Genomic DNA, 18,427 nt, shown 5'->3' with positions numbered 1-18,427 from the left:
AGTGGAAACCAGGCTAAGGGAGCCCAACCTGGTTTCCACTGCATATGAGAATTGCCAGGAGCCACCCCACCACCCCAGCCAGTTCCATGAAAGAGCTGGGAATCACCTGGGTGGCCAATCCAGCCACCCAGGGAGGGCTGCTTGATCGTCTGTGGGGAGAGCGGGTCAAGCCTGCTCTCCCCACAAACCCCATTTAGACTCTCCACATGGATCGTGTGTAGAGCTTTCATGGGAAACTAAGATGCATGGGGACACCCTCTCCCTACTCCATGACTGCGGAACAGTTGGGTGCCACTCTTTGCCTGCCTTGGATACTCACCACTTAGCCTGGGTGTCCATCCTAGCAAGCAACACATTTTTTGAATAGAGATCACTTCCTTAAACCTTGCCCAATGAACCATAACTCCCAGTGTAATTAATGTTACAGATACTGACCACAATCCAGAGAAAACCCTGGTTAGCTCTGTGCATAGCAAATTGATCTTAAAAATTATTTTCCTTGCAACAGAATCCATTCCTTCTCTACATACACCACACCTACATGGGAAGGCACATCTGCAATTATTTGAAGAACGGTTTGGACTCAGAAATCCATGCATATGCCCTAAAAGAACTTTCTGACTTCTTATGCCTGTTTCTTATCTAATTAGTTCAGTCTTACAGTTTGCTGTTGTTTCCAGTGTTTTATGGCATGTCATTTTGGGAATGGGCCATAATGTTTTGCATACAGATCAGATATCAAGGGAGAGAAAGCAGAGGTTGTATTCCTCTCCTCCAAATAAACACAAACAAAGAAGCCAGCAAAAGATCAGACTTACCAATAGCCAACTAGCCTACCTGCTCTCTAACCAAAATGGTGATTGGATTCTTCTTTTATAGCTGCTTCCCTCATACAAGGAAATCTTAAGTAAACTTAACTAAAGGTTTATTCAGCACTCCTTCCCTTTTCCTTTTGACTCCTCCCCCACAGTCTCTACAGAATCTCCCTGCAAAAGATTACTGAATAGAATACCACACGTAGCTAAAACAAAAAGATTTACCCATCCTCTAGGCACTCTGATTGGCTGCCTGAGGAGTCAATCAGCATGATGCCTTATGATTGGTGCTCAGGGCATTTTAAGCTCCATCCACCTTCTGAAAATACAGGCAAGCCCTGTATTAAGCTCCTGGCTCATTAATATTCAAATTTAAACAACTCTGTGTGTTCCTATTGGAGATTACAAAATTCTAGTATCATCACCCACCCTGTGTATGCACTGGGGCCAGGCTGCACTGCAGACAGGGATGGGAAAAGGCACAGACAGGGAAGCAGACAGAGAAATAGAAGACAGAGGGGGTAAAATGGTTAACAAATATTTTCAGGTGGGCACTATGCACTCTGCCCACAGGTAAGAGCCACCACTGGACACAATGCTGGAACATATTTTAAAATATCTGATTATAATTTTCAAATCCTTTGGGATTCTTCTTTGTATCGCAGTATAGTAATTCATAGATTGGCCGGTTCCATGTTGTGAACTGCAATTATGGTAGCTGTGATGAAAATTAATTAGTCAACTGACTTCTTTCTCACTGAAATAAACTGCAATAAAAGGTTTCTGCTGCTTTATGTATTACATTTCAGTATGGCCTATGGCTCATATAGAAACAAAATTGAAACTGGGACTGATCTTGTATGTAAAAGAGTGGTTTAGGAGTTCCACATGTCATAAAATGTGCATGTAATATGTATCCTTTTCCCAGTGGAAAAGGCTGCCGAAGCCCCGTGGCTTGGGCTTCAGAGAAGCCCAAAGCCAACTCCCCTCACCCATGCCTGGGCCGCCAAGAGCCCAGGCGAATTCTGCACCAGTTATTTCAGGCAGCGCCGACTGCCCGATAGAATGTTTTCCCCTTCCTCTCCCTCTCTGGAGAAAATGTCCTATCAGGCAGCCAACGCTGCCTGAAATGAAGAGGGGAGAGCTTGTTCGGGCTCTCAGCAGCCGAGGCCACACCTCCTTTGCGTGTGACGTCACACACAAAGGGGGCACGGTCTGGGCTGCTGAGAGCCCGAACGAGCTCTCAGCTCATCATTTCAGGCATTTTCGGTTGCCTGATAGGACGTTTTCCCCTTCCTCTCCCTCCAGAGAGAGAGAGGAAGGGGGAAACGTTCTATCTGGCAGTGGCGCTGCCTGAAATAACAGGCAGCAGAGTTTGCCCGGGCTCTCGGCAGCCCGGGCGTGGAAGGGGGGAGTTTGCTCTGGGCTCCTCCAAAGCCCAAGCCATGCCCCCGTGTGCGTGATGTCACGCGCACGGGGGCATTTGGAGGGGGCCGCTGAGCGGGGCTGAATCCAGGCCGCTGCTCGGCTGGCTCCGCGCCTGACACAGCGCATAATTAATCTGTGGAATTCTCTGCCATGGGATGTGGTGATGGCCACTAGTTTGGATGGCTTTAAAAAGGGGCTTAGACAAATTCATGGAGAACAGGTCTATCAATGGCTACTTGTCTAGTGGCTATAGGCCATCTCTAGTCCAATGCCTCTTAAATACCTGTTGCAGGGGAGCAGCAGCAAGACAGAGGGCATGCCCTCACCTACTGTCTGTGGGCTTCTTAGCGGCATCTGGTGGGCCACTGTGCAAAACAGGATGCTTGACCAGAAAGGCCTTGGGCCTGATCCAGCAAGGCTGTTCTTATGCAAGTACATAGCTACCATCTTCCCTCTTCCTGATAGCATTTAGTATAACAAAGTGTAGGACATGACATCATTGTGTTGTGCTTCCCCTGCACCAGTCATCTAGCATATACAAAAGCCCTTTACACCCAGCATGTTTATTTCCCTTTCATCTAGCTATGAAGTAACTGTGCACCAGCAGCAGTTACAACAGGGCTGCACAACTTCAGCCCTCCAGCTGTTTTGGGGGGTGGGCTACCTCCCATCACCTCCAGGCACAGTGGCCAATAGGGATGATGGGAGTTGTAGCTCAACATCTGCAAGAGGGCAGACATTGTGCAGCCCTGATTTACCATAATGTTTGGTAAATAAACACATGCCTTACTATTTTCTACTGCTTTCATTTGATACAACTTTTTATGTGTTTTCCATTGGCTTTGCATAGCTCCTTTTTTGAGTCAAAGTACAATGGCACAGCGGGGAGATGACTTGATTATCAAGCCAGAGGTTGCCAGTTTGAATCCCCACTGGTATACTTCACAGAAACACCTATATCAGGAAGCAGCGATATAGAAAGATGCTAAAAGTCATCATCTCATAGTGCGTGGGAGCAGGCAATGGTAAACCCCTCCTGTATTCTACCAAAGACAACCACATTAGTCAAAACCGACTGAATGGCACACTTTACCTTTACAATGAAGTAGAGTTATTTACTGAATGAAATGCTTTTGACAACAAATGGAATGGTAACTAGGTTAAACCCTTATGCTGACACTTCACTGTTTTATTTTTCTTACTAAATACCTTTGCTACTTTATATTGCAGAAGAGAGTAAGGCAACTAACTTGGCATGTGTTGGCTGCCATTTTCAAACTGACCACACTGTGTCCCCACAACGCTATCCTACATTGTTAAATACATCAATGAAATGGTTTCTAACCATTGTCTAGAAGATTGAACTAGCTGCAGACTAATTTGATGTAATTCCTTGTTAGATATAATCAGCAAGTAGTAATAGTGTCTATGAATTCCAATTAAACCATTAATTAATCCATTGTCATGTTTTATTAATCATTCCAACAATCCTGTGTTGCAACTCTGATTTTATAAATGTGGAAGGATCAGGAAGTGAAATTGCCTGAGCCCACTTAGTGGAGAAGACATGGATTGTTAGGATTAAAACAGTTGTTCTAATGTGATACAAAATCGAAATTAGAACATATTTCTATATAAATTGAGATTGGAAATTGTGGCATCTGTAACTTTATAATCTATATAGATGCATCATGCTGGTCGCTGACCGAAATAAAGAGATTGATTGATTGATATAAATGCACTTTTAGCATTTTAACATGCATTTTGATGGGTTCAGATGCCAGTGACAGGCATAGTACTTTCTTTTTCTGTGGATAAAGACTCTGCTTACATTTCTAGTTAAGCCATCTCTAATTAAGGCATCTCTGGGCTAAGATGGGTTTGTCTAAGCTAGTTCTTGAGGAACATAAAGGGGTAGAAAATGAGCAGCCAAGATTCCAGTCCATACTCAGTGGGGTTCCTGTCTGTTCTCTAGCACCTGGTTTCAAGGACCCGGGGCTTATTATCCATAAGCCACTTGCTAAACCACTAGAAAAGCAAAGGGTATTTTAGCTGCCCCTTCCACACAGCATGGACAGCAACAGAAGGCTTGACAGAGCCCTCCCCTTATCAACCTCTGCTGCTCACTCCCCTGTGGAATTGAAACAAGGCCCTGAATTGCATAAAGGGAGGCTTCTGCCCAAGCCTCTGCTTTTCTGTGGTATGGGAGCAGCAGAACAATCACAGCTACTCCAGTGCTTTAGCTAGGAATTATTTATTGTTGCAAGCTATCTGGACTATTCAGGGCAAAGCTTTAACTGACGCAAAGCAGCAACAAAACCTCCAGGGAGTTATTCATACTTGGCTTCTGGGTAAACTATGTTTATATGTTCTTTCTACTACCAACTCGATCCATTTCTTTAGAAGTCTAGAAAATTCTCAGTCTAGAAAATTTACGGAGAGGATAGTTGCTGCCTCTGTATAACCTTGGAGAAGAACGCATGTATAATCAAATCTTGACAGCTTGCACGTTTCTTTTTTAAAGTCCTTTTCTTAAATAAGGCTCCAATTCCTTTCAGAACTCAAGCAGCATCCAGATTTGTTAATCATAACTCAATACCATTGAAATCAATGAAACAATATAGCCATGACTAAGATCAGATGCTGCCCAGAATTATTTGTATCTATTTGTTCTCATTTTTGAATGCAATCTTATTGCTTCTCATGAGCAAATAATATAGCCAATGTTCCAGGCAACCAGACAAGTCCATATATAACAGCCACAATCATAGGAGAGGGGGAAGAAATGTCTGGATTCAGAGCTGTGACAGTACCAATAATATATTCTGTGGTGCACACAATGCAAGAAGATTATTGTTTTCAGTTATCATATTGTCACCAATGCATTCTGATACTGCTCCTGATAGTTAATCTTACTGTATATAGCTATTTTCTTCCTAGATGCTCCCCATCCAATCCTGAATGCAATTCTGCTCCATTAAAATAAGTCTAATAAGTTTTTTCTAACACCTTCAATATGAGCAGGGTTGTCATCCATATTCACCTCTCCAGGGGTCTCTCCAGTGCAGATTTTCCCCAGCCTTTGAACTGGATCATGACCTATATCATTGAAATGCCGCAGGTCTCTTCGGCTTCAGTCCAACTAATATTAGTTGCACTTAGGCCCCACTGAAATGAACCAGGCAAGCTAGTTGCTTCTACTTTAAGCCTCATTGACTTTGATGGATTTGAGTCCTAAGTTGGAGATTCTCACACACACTCATACACACACACCTATATATACACACATAATACACACACACACACACACACACACACACACACACACCTATAATACAGTGAATTATACTGTTCCACAATTTGCTTTTAAAGACTATTGCTTAAAAATAAAACTGCCTGCATGCAATTGCATTTTTATCCACTCCAAATAGTAAGAAGAAAAAAAAGGGGGGGGGGAGTGTGGCTAACACTTCCAACCTTGGAGTTGTTCTGCATTAGTGAACCTGAAAATGTTCAGGATTATAAGGGCAATGAAACTAGAACAGGATAGTCTGCAAAACAGTAAACCCAGCATCAATTAGGACTATCGTATTTCATGCATCAGCAAGTTTGGTAAGCACCTCATAAATAGAGTTTAGAATCATTTTTTCCATTGACTTCATTACAGTCTTTTTCTGCTGCCTCATGTTCAAAAAGGGTTTTCTAGCACAACTTTTACAGAAGCATAACAAAAATAAATGAAAGAAATCTAATCTCTCAAACTGAAATTTGGAAAGGGTCTGAAAACTGAGGTTTCCAATGGACATACAGCAAGCCTATGCATATTTACTTTGAAGTAAGTCCTATTATGTTCAATGGAAATTACTCCCAGGTAAGTGCAGATAGAATTGCAGCTGGAAATTAGGATTGGCAATTAGCTACAGTGGTCAGGATCAGTTCCAGGTCTGAGGGGTCCTCGACAAGATGATCTCCTATCTGGGTGGTCACCCGTCCCCTTCACATGGCTGCAGACACTGGTTTTTAAAATTCTCATGGCGCCAGCAGTAACCACAGCATTCTAGCCATGGTTTTTTCGCCAGTAGCACCACACAGTGAGCTCTCCTTGTCTTTGATATTTTATTATGTCTCACTGAGTTGCCTGCCAGAACTTGCTAGTATTATAATGTCCTTATACAAATCTATGGTGTGACCACATCTGGAGTACTACATGCAATTCTGGTCACTGTATCAAAGAACGTGAGCCCCCCAGTTCCTGAGGACCCCCAGCTCCACCCCTCCCTATTTTCCTCATTATCTCCTTCACTCTGGGAGGCTGCTGGGGAGAGGGGAGAATACAGCCCCCCTCTCCCGTGGCTATCCCCCTGGAGACATGATCGAGGTGTATAAAATTATGCATGGTATAGAGACAGTGGAGTGATAGAGATTTTTCTCCCTCTCTCACAATACTAGAACCAGAATCCATGGAACTGAAGGTCAGGAAATGTACGACAGACAAAAGGAAGTACTTTTTCACATAGCACATAATTTATGGAATTTTCTGCCATGGGATGTAGTGATGGTCACTAGCTTGGATGGCTTTAAAAGGGGGTTAGACAAATTCATGGTGGACAGGTCTATCAGTGGCTACTAGTCTGGTGGCTATAGGCCACCTCCAGCCTCAGAAGCAACTTACATCTAAATACCATTTGCAGGGGAGCAATAGCAAGAGAGAGGTATGCCCTCACCTCTTGCCTGCGGGCTTCTCAGAGGCATCCAGTAGGCCACTGAGTGAAACAGGATGCTGGACTAGATAGGCCTTGGCCTGATCTAGCAAGGTTGTTCTTAACTCCTTCCATCCCTGGCCATTGGCCACTGTGACTGAGTTGCAATCCAACAATACTGGAGGGCTGAAGTTGTGCAGTCCTGTGGTATGGATATAATTTCATTATGAAAATAACCATATCACTAAATGTTGTGGTTCAAAAACCAGCCATTTCCCCAACCCAAATAAAATCTACTACAATTAGTTTAGAGAAGACTAGGTGGCATTTTTGGGAAGCAGTGGCTGACACACTCTGCAATATTACGTATGTGGTGGGACTCAATAGTTGCACAGTTGTGCAATAATGCTGTTGTGTAGGCACAAAAATTTTGCAGAGTTGCACAACAGTGCAACCATCATTTACATGGAATAAACTGTTGTGCAACTTTTAGTGTGCCATTTGTGCTCTTGTGCAACAGTGCAAATATTACATTTCACTGTGTGTATAAGATTGCCAAGTATGCCAGCTACTACTTTGTAGATATGCATCAGGCAGAAATTCATCGGGGAAGCTTTAGCAAGTGATTTGGAAAGCTGTATCTGTTGAATTTCTGCCTGGAAGCATTCCTTCCTAGCCCAATATTGAGCTGAAAGACCAAGACAAAGCGTGGGTGCAAGGAGCTGGATTCTTAACATATAAGAATGTACAAAGTCTTTGCAGCTTATACAGCATGGAAATTAAGATGGGCACCATAATGTCAGATTTCATGCTTTTTAGAGCAGGAATGAATATTGAAAGCCTCTTAACTATCACCTCAAACTTCAAATTTTTGGATGACTAAATATACTCTTCTATTATTTATTATCCTAAAACGATACCTAATGACACAGCGGGGAAATGACTTGAATAGCAAGCCAGAGGTTGCCAGTTCAAATCCCTGCTGGTATATTTCCCAGACTATGGGAAACACCTATATCGGGCAGCAGAAATATAGGAAGATACTGAAAGGCATCATCTCACACTGTGTGGGAGATGGCAATGGTAAACCCCTCCTGCCACAGGGCTCTGTGGTCGCCAGGAGTTGAAACTGACTCGACGGCACACTTTACTTTAAAATGATATATCTATCAACTCTGAGAAATGAGTAACATGGTATATGCATTCCAGCAGTCAAACCATTGGAGGCCAAAGCATGTTCTGCACAGAAGGATATATTTAAATGAGGGCCTGTGTGAAATGTTTTACATCCCTTCAAAAATGTGGAAAATGTTTTTCTAACACAAACAGTAATGTTGCTTAATACCTGTTGAAGAAAGACTTCAAACCAACATTTCATGTGGGAGTAGAACAGACTTAAGTTACAAACATTTTTAAAATAATGTTAACATTATTTTTGGTTCTCTTGGGCAGAACCAAATTCAGGCTCCTTCCAATTCAAACCAATCCCAGGGAACTTTGTTCTGCTGCGATGCTTTTAATGGGTTCTTTGTGGACGAAATCTGTATTCGGGCCGACTTGGACCCCACTGTTTCTGCAGAGCCTATTAAGGTGGTGTCCAGCAATCCCTCTTACATTATTAGATTGGATCAGTTTCAATCTGTGATGCCTGATGACGTGGACAGCCTGCTTGGGGTGGTGCGGCCTACCACTTGTTCTCTGGATCCCTGCCCAACTTGGCTGCTTCTATCTAGCAGGGAGATTGTTGGAGATGGCCTAGTCAATATCATTAACTCACCGATGAGGGAGGGTAGGATGCCTCCTTGTTTGAAGGAGGCAATGATTAGACCACTTCTTAAGAAGCCTTCCCTAGATCCCTCAGTGATGGACAGTTATAGGCCAGTCTCCAATCTCCCATGGTTGGGCAAGGTGATTGAGTGAGTGGTGGCTAACAAGCTCCAGGCAGTTTTGGAGGAAACCGATTATCTAGACCTATTTCAAACTGGCTTTAGAGTGGGCTAGAGGGTTGAGTCTGCCTTGGTCAGCCTGATGGATGACCTTTACTGGGAAATTGACAGAGGGAGTGTAACTTCTGTTGGTTCTTTTGGACCTCTTGGAGGCGTTCGATATCATTGGCCATGGTATCCTTCTGGATTGCCTAGGGGAATTGGGAATAGGAGGCACTGCTTTGCGGTGGTTCCACTCCTATCTCTCAGGCAGAATCCAGATGGTGGAGCTTGGTGACAGTTCCTCTTTAAAATGTGAGCTATTATATGGAGTCTCTCAGGGCTCCATTCTGTCACCAATGCTTTTTAATATTAGCAATAGCAATAGCAATAGCACTTACATTTATATACCACTCTATAGCCGGAGCTCTCTAAGTGGTTTACAATGATCTAGCATATTGCCCCCAACATTCTGGGTACTCATTTTACCGACCTCAGAAGGATGGAAGGCTGAGTCAACCTTGAGCCCCTGGTCAGGATCGAACTTGTAACCTTCTTTCATATTTACATGAAACCGCTGGGTGAGGTCATAAGGAGATTTGGTACAGGGTTGTTATCTGTATGCTGATGACACCCAAATCTATTTCTCCTTATCATCATCATTATCATCATCATCATCATGAAATGGCATTCACTCCCTAAATGTCTGCCTACAGGCAGTAATGGGCTGGATGAGGGATAACAAATTGAAGCTGAATCTAAGCGAGATGGAGGTGCTCATTGTGGGGGATCAGAATTTAAGGGATGAATTAGATCTTCCTGTGCTGGATGGGGTTACACTCCCCAAGAAGGAACAGGTACTCAGCTTGGGAGTGCTCTTGGATCCAGGCCTCACCATGGTATCTCAGGTGGAGGCTATGGCCAGGAGCGCTTTCTATCAGCTTCGGCTGATTCGACAGCTGTATCCATTCCTTGAAGAGGAACAATCTCAAAACAGTGGTGCATCAGCGGGTAACTTCCAGGCTTGACTACTGCAATGCGTTCTACATGGGGCTGCCTTTGTACGTAGTTCAGAAACTTCAGTTAGTTCAAAATGCGGCAGCCAGATTGGTCTCTGGGGTAACCTGGAGAGACCATATTATGCCTGTCTTAACTCAGCTGCACTGGCTGCCAATATGTTTCCGGGAGAAATGCAAAGTGCTGGTTATTACCTTTAAAGCTCTGAATGGCTTGGGTCCAGGGGTGGGCTACCTGAGAGAGCACTTTCTTCGGTATCATCCCCATCGCTCGTTGAGGTCATCTGGAGAGGTCCGTCTCCAGCTACCACCAGTACATCTGGTGGTGACTCAGAACCGGGCCTTTTCTGTAGCTGCTCCTGGTCTATGGAATGCACTCCTGGCACACTGTCTTTTAGCACTCCTGGCACACTGTTTAGGCTCGCTGTCAGCCTTTAAGAGAGCCCTTAAAACTTATTTGTTTGGCCTGGCCTTCCAAGGCTTATAAAGTGTTGTTGTTGTTTTTTTAAAAAAAAAACATTTTAATTGGTTTTAAATGGTTTTAATTGTTTTTGAATTGTTTTTATATTGTTTTTAGCACTGTGTGTTTTAATGTCTTTTTAAAAGTGGTTGTACACCACCCAGAGCCTCTAGATGGGGTGGTTTATAAATGTAATAAACAAACAAACAAACAAATATTATATTATATTATCTCTGGAACTCTTTCTAAAATCATTTATATTGCCACCTGAACTCAGTGTGCTCTCAGGTGTTCACAATAATATCCTCCCTCTCATAGCTTCTGTGTAGTATCAGAAACTATCCTGAGCAGACATGAAAATTATTGACATTCTCTTGAGCCAGTCTTCCTTAGACAAAAATAGGTGTTGCTCCGTTCATGGCTGAGCTATATTCACATATTCACAGAGAGAGGTTTGTCTTTGTAACATGTACAAAGATGCTTTCTTCACCTTCTTCATTATGAACCCCGTCGCCTATTAAGATCTTCAGGGAAGGTTTGTTTGAGGGTGCCGCTGGCTTGTCTGGTGACGACTCGGAGGCGAGCCTTCTGTAGCTTCCCCAGAGCTGTGGAACGCACTTCCTGCTGAGATGAGAGCTGCTCCATCCCTGTTGGCATTTAGCAAACAGCTAAAGATGCATCTCTTCAGCCAAGCTTTTTAGCTGCTTAGCAGTTTTTATGGATTGTTATTTTAATTTGAACAGTTTATATGTTTTAATTGTTTTTAGATGTCTTTGTTTTATTGTTGTAAACTGCCTAGAGACTAGGTAGTGGGTGGGGGTATACAAATATGTTAAATAAATAAAATAAATAAAATGTATGTGCCTCTAGGCCATCAGGCCATGATGCCAATCCAACACCATGTATTGGTTGTTAATTCACGTTAAAAAGAAATTCCCAGAAATCAGCTTCTTCTGTAGTAACAATGGCAGGGTTGCAGCCAGAAGATAACACTTCATCAGTTGAAACTAAGTAAAGTGTAGTAGGGCCTGGCACTTGGCTTCTACTGTCCTAGGGGATCTGACACTAATATCTTCAGTTTTTACGAAATCTCATGCCTTTGGGTCCACAAGGCTTTCATTACTGCCCAGTATAAAAAAGAGAGAGTGCCTGCCTCTTTCTTTATTCCTTCAGAGGAAGGTGAGGAACTATGAAGTAAGACTGTCAGAGAAAAAGCTTAATATTAGATCACAGAACATAATGTTTTATGCTACAAAATTATTAACAAACTATTCATCGTATAGTGCTGCTATCTTAATAACTGATCAAGGCCTGGTCTACACATGAAGCAGCATAAGGTCATAGACACCTCAGGTGGTAAGGTCAACTGTACCATTTCCGACTGCAAGTGAGAGATAGATACCATTCATGAATGCTTCTCTGTGTAAAAAGCTTCCTGAAGGTAGAAACTGATACCCCAGAGAATACAGACTACTCCTAGTTTTGCAAGTTCTCCCCTCTCAGTGAATTTTTATGTAGGGGGACATTTTAAATTGTGAACATTAATGTGACGTCCCTGGGATTCTTCCCCATCTCCTTAACTTGGCACCTCAGATGCTACTTGATAAATTAAATTAGATAGAGAATTGAGTTACTCCAGATATACCACTAGGGCTCATTTGCCCTAAAAAAACACAAAAAATCAGTAGCTTCCACCATCAACTGGACTGAAGATCAAGAAGGCTCTTGCATATTATGGGGTACGGGTGGTTGCTTCAGCTGAGAGATCTAATGGGAATTCCAAGTGAAACTCTGCAAATTACCATTCTCTGACCACCCTACTCCCAGGGATTAGTGTACACGTTCTCAGTAACATGGCCAAAAGGATGAAGACATTAATGTGGGGGAGAAAAGATTAGTTAGTATTAGGCCTGTGCACGCAGGAAATTATCAGATCCAATCAGGCCCAAAACAACAGAACAATTGTCAAGGAGGACTGACATGACCCGCCCCCAACTATTGGGCCGGGTCAGGTCGGAAATCTGATAATTATAAGAAGAAGACGAATATTTATATACCGCTTTTCAACCAAAGTTCCCAAAGCAGTTTACATACAGAAATTAATTAATTAAATGGCTGCCTGTCCCCAAAGAGCTCACAGTCTAAAAAGGAAAAATAAGAAAGACACCAGCAACAGCCACTGGAGGGATGCTATGCTGGGGTTATCCAATTATCCAACATTTGCACTGGGGACTTAAAAGTTAAAGGGAGAAAAACTCTTTAACTTTTAAATTCCCACCCCCATGAGTGACCACTTGATTCTCAGCTGGTTGCTCTTTAACTTTCTAACCCCCGCAACCCCACAAATGACCACCTGCTTCTCAGCTGGCTGGCTCAGGTCCATGGTTGAAATATCCTAGTAAGGACTGCAGCCAGCAGATCATGTGGGTGTGCCTCTCTGGCAAGCCCGAGAGCAGCTTGGATCACATGGAGGAACGCAGGATGGCTACTGCCTTCCTCCAAGCCCTTCCCCAGCCAGGTAAGTTTAGGTCGTGTGTATGACCTTAGTGTGTGGAAGCCAAGGAACTAGGTTCTGCTAACTGCAGACTACTAAGGAAAGATATGGCTGTATGTTTTTAAAGAAATTTAGCTGTGAAAGTTAACCCAAGGGTATGACCTGCTATACAAGAATAACTGAGGAGGGCTGTAATGGTTCCTTGAAATAGGACATACCTCAGATCAGGTCTGGGCTTATTCTAGCCTATACATCTTCTATGTCTGTGGTGAAACAAAGACCAGTTCATAGGTGATATGATCACAGCCATTGTGTAGACATTCAACAAATGGTAATCGCATGCAGCCTTGCCCCTTAGAAATTATGGCTGGCTGGCCCATTCAGATACGTATTTACCATGGATTATCAGGATTATCTACTATTTACAGAGAGTTATCAGTAATATATATAATGTAATAAACTATACTGCAAACTCTCCATATGTCTCTGTTACCATGAAAAATTGTATTTTTGTCTGTATCCCTCACTATGCAAGCAGGCCTAACTCTTTCAAAGGGGTTATCCAGTAACATATAACCCATCTCAGAGAAAAGCAACCTGGCTTCATATCCAGATGTGTGCTACTAGAAATTGGAACCCCTTCAAATGTATATATTTGAATACATATATTTGTATATGTATTTGTATATGTATTTGATATACATCCTGTTACCTCACTAAATTGTGGGTAACACCGTGACAGAGTTGGAAACCAGTAGACTAGCCCAACTACTAGCTAGTAGTAGCCCAGTCTACTAGCCCAACTACTAGCTACTACTAGCCCACTAGTCTGAGGGTTTCTGCCCTCCTAATTGTAAGATGAGGCACACCAAAGCCAGACTCACGCCCCACCCACCCCCGGCCAAGAAATACACACAGTTTCCTATCCAATATTTGCACTGGGTTTAAAAAAAAATTTTTTTTTGTATATACATGCAGAAGGCAAGGATACTTAGTTGTTGTTGTTGTTGTTGTTTAAACAGTCAGACAGGTGTTATTGACTTATTTGTTTTATCCAGACATCGAGTCCTTCCCAAGGACCTGGGATGGCTGAATTTTATTATCAATGTTGTTGCTGTTGTTATAGATATCGTCACAAAATATAGGCTGTTCCCAGTAAAGTTGCTTTTTGTAATTGGCTGATGGTGATTTCTGTGGCCCCTATGGTCATAAGAACAGCCGTGCTGGATCAGGCCCAAGGCCCATCTAGTCCAGAATCCTGTTTCGCACAGTGGCCCACCAGATGCCGCTGGAAGCCACAGACAGGAGTTGAGGGCATGCCCTCTCTCCTGCCATTACTCCCCTGCAACTGGTGTTGAGGTGCTCTTCAAGTTGTTTTGGAATTGCACCTAGGGCGCCAGTTACTACTGGGATTATTTTGGTCTTTTCTGCCACAGCCTTTCAATTTCAATTTGTAGATCTTTGTATTTTGTGATTTTTTCTATTTCTTTTTCTTCTATTCTGCTATCCCCTGGTATTGTTATGTTGATTATTTTAACTTCTTTTTCTTTCTTCTCGACTACAGTTATATCTGGTGTATTGTGTGGCAGATGTTTGTCTGTTTGTAGACGGAAGTCCCATAATATTTTTGCATCTTCATTTTCTACAACTTTTTCAGTTTTATGGTCCCACCAATTTTTGGATACAGGTAGCTTGTATTTTTTGCAGATGTTCCAGTGTATCATCCCTGCTACCTTGTCATGCCTTTGTTTGTAGTCAGTCTGTGCGATCTTTTTACAACAGCTGATTGCTGTTTGTTGTTGATTTTTTGACTTTTGCTCTTATTGCATTTGTTCTTAGTGCCTGTTCTTGTGCAGCCAATATTAGACCCTCTGTTTCTTTCTTCAAGTTGCCATTCTTAAGCCATGGCAGGTCTTGGTGATGTTTGATTTCCCACTTATATTGTGCAAATATTGACCATGGAGGGGCTTATTTTTCCATTTTTCTGCTCAGTTCTTGACTTGTTCTTTCTTGTAGGCCTGCTTTCTTTCATTGGTGTTGAATAGTTTCTCATTATTGACCATTTTAAGTGCATCTTCTTCACTGTCCTTTATATATTTTTCAAGGCTTCTTTTCTCCTCCTTTACTGTTTGATGGACTTGCAGCATCTTTCTTCCACCTGAACTGCGAGGGAGGTATAGCCTATCTACATCACTGTGAGGGTGCAGAGCATGATTGATGGTCATGATTTTCCTGGACTTATGATCTAGCATCTCTAGCTCTGCCTGGGTCCAGTCTATTATTCCTGCAGTGTATCTGATAATAGGTATAGCCCAGGTGTTTATAGCTTGTATGGTGTTCCCGCCAATGAGTTGGACTTTAGGATTTTTCTAACTCTCCTGATGTATTCACTTCCAATTTTTCTTTTAACTTCAGTGTGTGCAATGTTATCAGCCTGGAGAATGCCCAAGTATTTGTAATGTTCTTTCTCTTCCAGGTTCTTGATCTTGCTTCCATAGGGCAGTTCTATTCCTTCTGTTTTTGTTGTTTTCCTTCTGTTCATTATTAATGCAGCACACTTGTCTAGTCCAAACTCCATTGCTATATCGCTCCTGTATATACGGACAGTGTTTAGCAGTGATTCAATTTCTGACTGAGACTTTCCATACATCTTCAGATCATCCATGTACAGCAGATGGTTGATTTGACTTGATGTTTTAGATGTTTGGTATCCAAGGCCTGTTTTGTTTAGTATTAGTGAAAGTGGAGTCATGGCGATTACAAACAACAGAGGGGATAGTGAGTCCCCTTGGAAAATGCCTCTTCTAATGCTAACCTGTCCAAGTGTCTCGCCATTGACCGTTAACTGTGTACTCCACATGCTCATTGCTTTTTAAAAATAAATATCTGAATGTTTTTGCTGACACCAGTTGTTTCTAAACATTTTAGTATCCATGTGTGAGGCAATGAGTCAAAGGCTTTCTTGTAGTCAATCCATGCAACACTTAGATTTGTTTTTCTTCTCTTGCAGTTTTCTAAAATAATTTTGTCAATCAGCAGCTGGTCTTTTGTTCCTCTGGTGTTTGGACAATTTCCTTTCTGTTCAATTGGAAGCTGTTTGTTAGTTAATAAGTGTTGCATCACTTCATCTGCTATTATTCCAGTTAATAATTTGAACATGGTTGACAGGCAGGTTATCGGTCTATATTTACTTGGAGCTGCACCTTTTGCTGGGTCTTTCATTATGAGATGAGTTTTCCCAGTTGTTAGCCATTGTTCAATATCACCTCCTTGCAAAATGTGATTGAACTGTTTTGATAGTTGTTTATGGTAGGGATGTGCGAAACGTTTTGGATACAAAACATTTTGTACCCAAAACAGCCTGTTTCGGGTGTTTTGTAGACAAAACAAAACACCCATTTTCCAGATCCAAAAGTTTTGTATACAAAACAAAACGTCCCTGTTTTGGCTACAAAATGTTTTGTTGTTTCGGACCTCCATTTTGTGGTGATCTCTGAGTCAGTCTCCATTTTGTGTTTGACATCTCTTTTAATTTCCCACCCTTCCAGCCTTCTGATCAGTGTCCTAAATCATGGGCTGACCTGCTGACAATTCCCTCCTTGTTCCCCATTGGCTCTTTTGCTTCTCCGCACTCTTTACTGACCCCACATTGGCCAGGGGAAGGGTTGCTAACCTATGGGGTGCTGGGTTCTGCTGTTTCTGTGGTGTTCTGAGTGTAGATTCTCTGGTAGCATATGAGAGTGGATTCTTGTTTTTCGCTGAAAATCTCATATGCTACCAGAGAATCTACAATGAACACCTCAGAAACAACAAAACCCAGTACCCCACGGGCTTGTGGGTATGGGGGTGGTTGGCACCCTATGTGCACTACACAACCCCTCGCTCTGGGCAACCCCAGTGCCCCCCAAGTGGTATTATGGGGCTGCTGAAACCTCCATTATTCCCCATGGGAGAAATCTTAAAGACACGTAAACTTCAACAAATCACAAAAGATCAGCCCTTTGCCCAATTCCTTTGAAATAATTCTGGAAGTTTCCTTGCCCCCATTGGGCACTACCACCCACCACACTCTGCTCTGGGTCATCCCTTTCCCCTTGATTTGAAGCGATACATTTGCTGGAATCCCCATTATTCCCTATGGGAAAATTCTTAAAGATGTGTAAACTTTAAAAAAATTCACACAAAAAAATCAGCCCTTTGCCTAATTCATTTGAAATTTGGGTGGTAGCTTCCACCCATTGGACGCTACCACCACCACCCACTCTTTTTGCCCTGGGACCCTTTTAAAAAATCCAAATCGATTCAGATTCGGAAAATTTGGCAACAAAACAGGGCTGATTCGGATTCAGAATATTTGGGTACAAAACAAAACGGGGATGTTTCGATTCGGATACAAATCGAAACAAGAAAATTCCAAATGCACACCCCTAGTTTATGGAGGCTTGTTAGGTGTTTAAGCCAAAAGTCATGCAGTTCATCGTCACCTGGAGCAGTCCAATTTTTAATTTTCTTTGCTCTTTCACTTATTAATTCCGGTGTTGTTATTAGATCTTGCATTTGTTGGTTACATTTTTTGACCTCTTTCATCCAGCCTGCTTTTTTATTATAATCTGTTGGATTGTCCCATAATTTTCTCCAGAATTGCACTGTTTCTTCTTTATTTGGTGTTTCTATGTTTCTTGCAGTTTCTCCTTCTATGCCTTGGTAGAAACGTCTCTGATTCGACTGGAATTGGAGATTCTGCCTGTGTTGTGTAATTCTGGCTTCATATCTGCTAATCTTCTTTGACACTGCTGTTATTTGCTGCTTTATTATTTTGAGGTCTTCTCTAATTTTCCTTGAATCTAGGTGGTATTTTTGGATCAGATACTGTTTGGTGTTTTCATTCTTCAGCCTCTTGTCTTCCATATCTTTCAATTTACTAGCATCTGATCTAAACCTGGAGATTTTATTTTCTAATCTAATCTTCCATTTAGGTGATGTACTACTTTCTTTTTTTACAGGTCCACTGATCTTATATCCGAGCTCTTGTGTTGTTGTTGTTGTTGTTGTTGTTGCTGCACTACATTAGTTGGTTTGTTCCTTGCAAATTCTTGGTTATTATTTCTGCAAGTGCAGCACTGACATCTTTTAATGCCTGAGCAAGTTGTTTTTTGGCAACTGTTTTTAGAGCTGGAAGTCGAACCCTGGTGGTTGTTTGGTTTATGTGCTCAGTTATGTTTTGCTTTAGTTCTTGTTGCCTTTCTGTTAAATGGCATTTGGGTTTTTGAGGTGAAGGCAAAGGGGAGGTTGCCTGGTTTTGATTTTGAAACAGTTCAGCAACACTGGCATCCTCAATTTCCAACACCTGCTGCACCTGCTCCTGAGCAACTGCTTCAGTTGGTGGTAATTCTTCTTCCATATCTTGAGCCTGTGTGCTCTTTGCAGTTCTTCCAGCTCAACTTCTGTGAATACTTTATTTCTTATTATGAATCTTCTCTGGTCTGCTAGCCTTTGTTCTGTTATTTCTTTGTTCTGTTATTTCTGTTATTTCTGGATGCTTCTCTTTCCAAATTTGGTACATTCTTTTTAAATAACCTCTTCTAGTTG

General features: G+C 42.2%; 1 protein-coding gene across 7 annotated transcripts in view; it reads right to left on the bottom strand.

Annotated features, from left to right (window-relative positions):
* KCNE2 (potassium voltage-gated channel subfamily E regulatory subunit 2) overlaps nucleotides 1–18,427 on the bottom strand; it is a 44,986-nt gene that overhangs the window by 18,070 nt on the left and 8,489 nt on the right. The window contains exon 1 of one of the 7 annotated variants that reach the window (XM_053310650.1): nucleotides 819–968. The exons of 5 other annotated variants lie outside the window; for them this stretch is intronic. The gene's annotated coding sequence lies outside the window, so the exon portion shown is untranslated. Of the gene's footprint in view, nucleotides 1–818; nucleotides 969–18,427 lie in introns of those variants that run through there. One more of the 7 variants, XM_053310648.1, reaches the window with a different exon arrangement.

This window comes from Hemicordylus capensis, chromosome 3, assembly GCF_027244095.1.
Source record: "Hemicordylus capensis ecotype Gifberg chromosome 3, rHemCap1.1.pri, whole genome shotgun sequence".
In the NCBI taxonomy this organism is placed as follows: domain Eukaryota; kingdom Metazoa; phylum Chordata; class Lepidosauria; order Squamata; family Cordylidae; genus Hemicordylus; species Hemicordylus capensis.
This window is presented reverse-complemented; position numbering and strand designations above follow the sequence as displayed.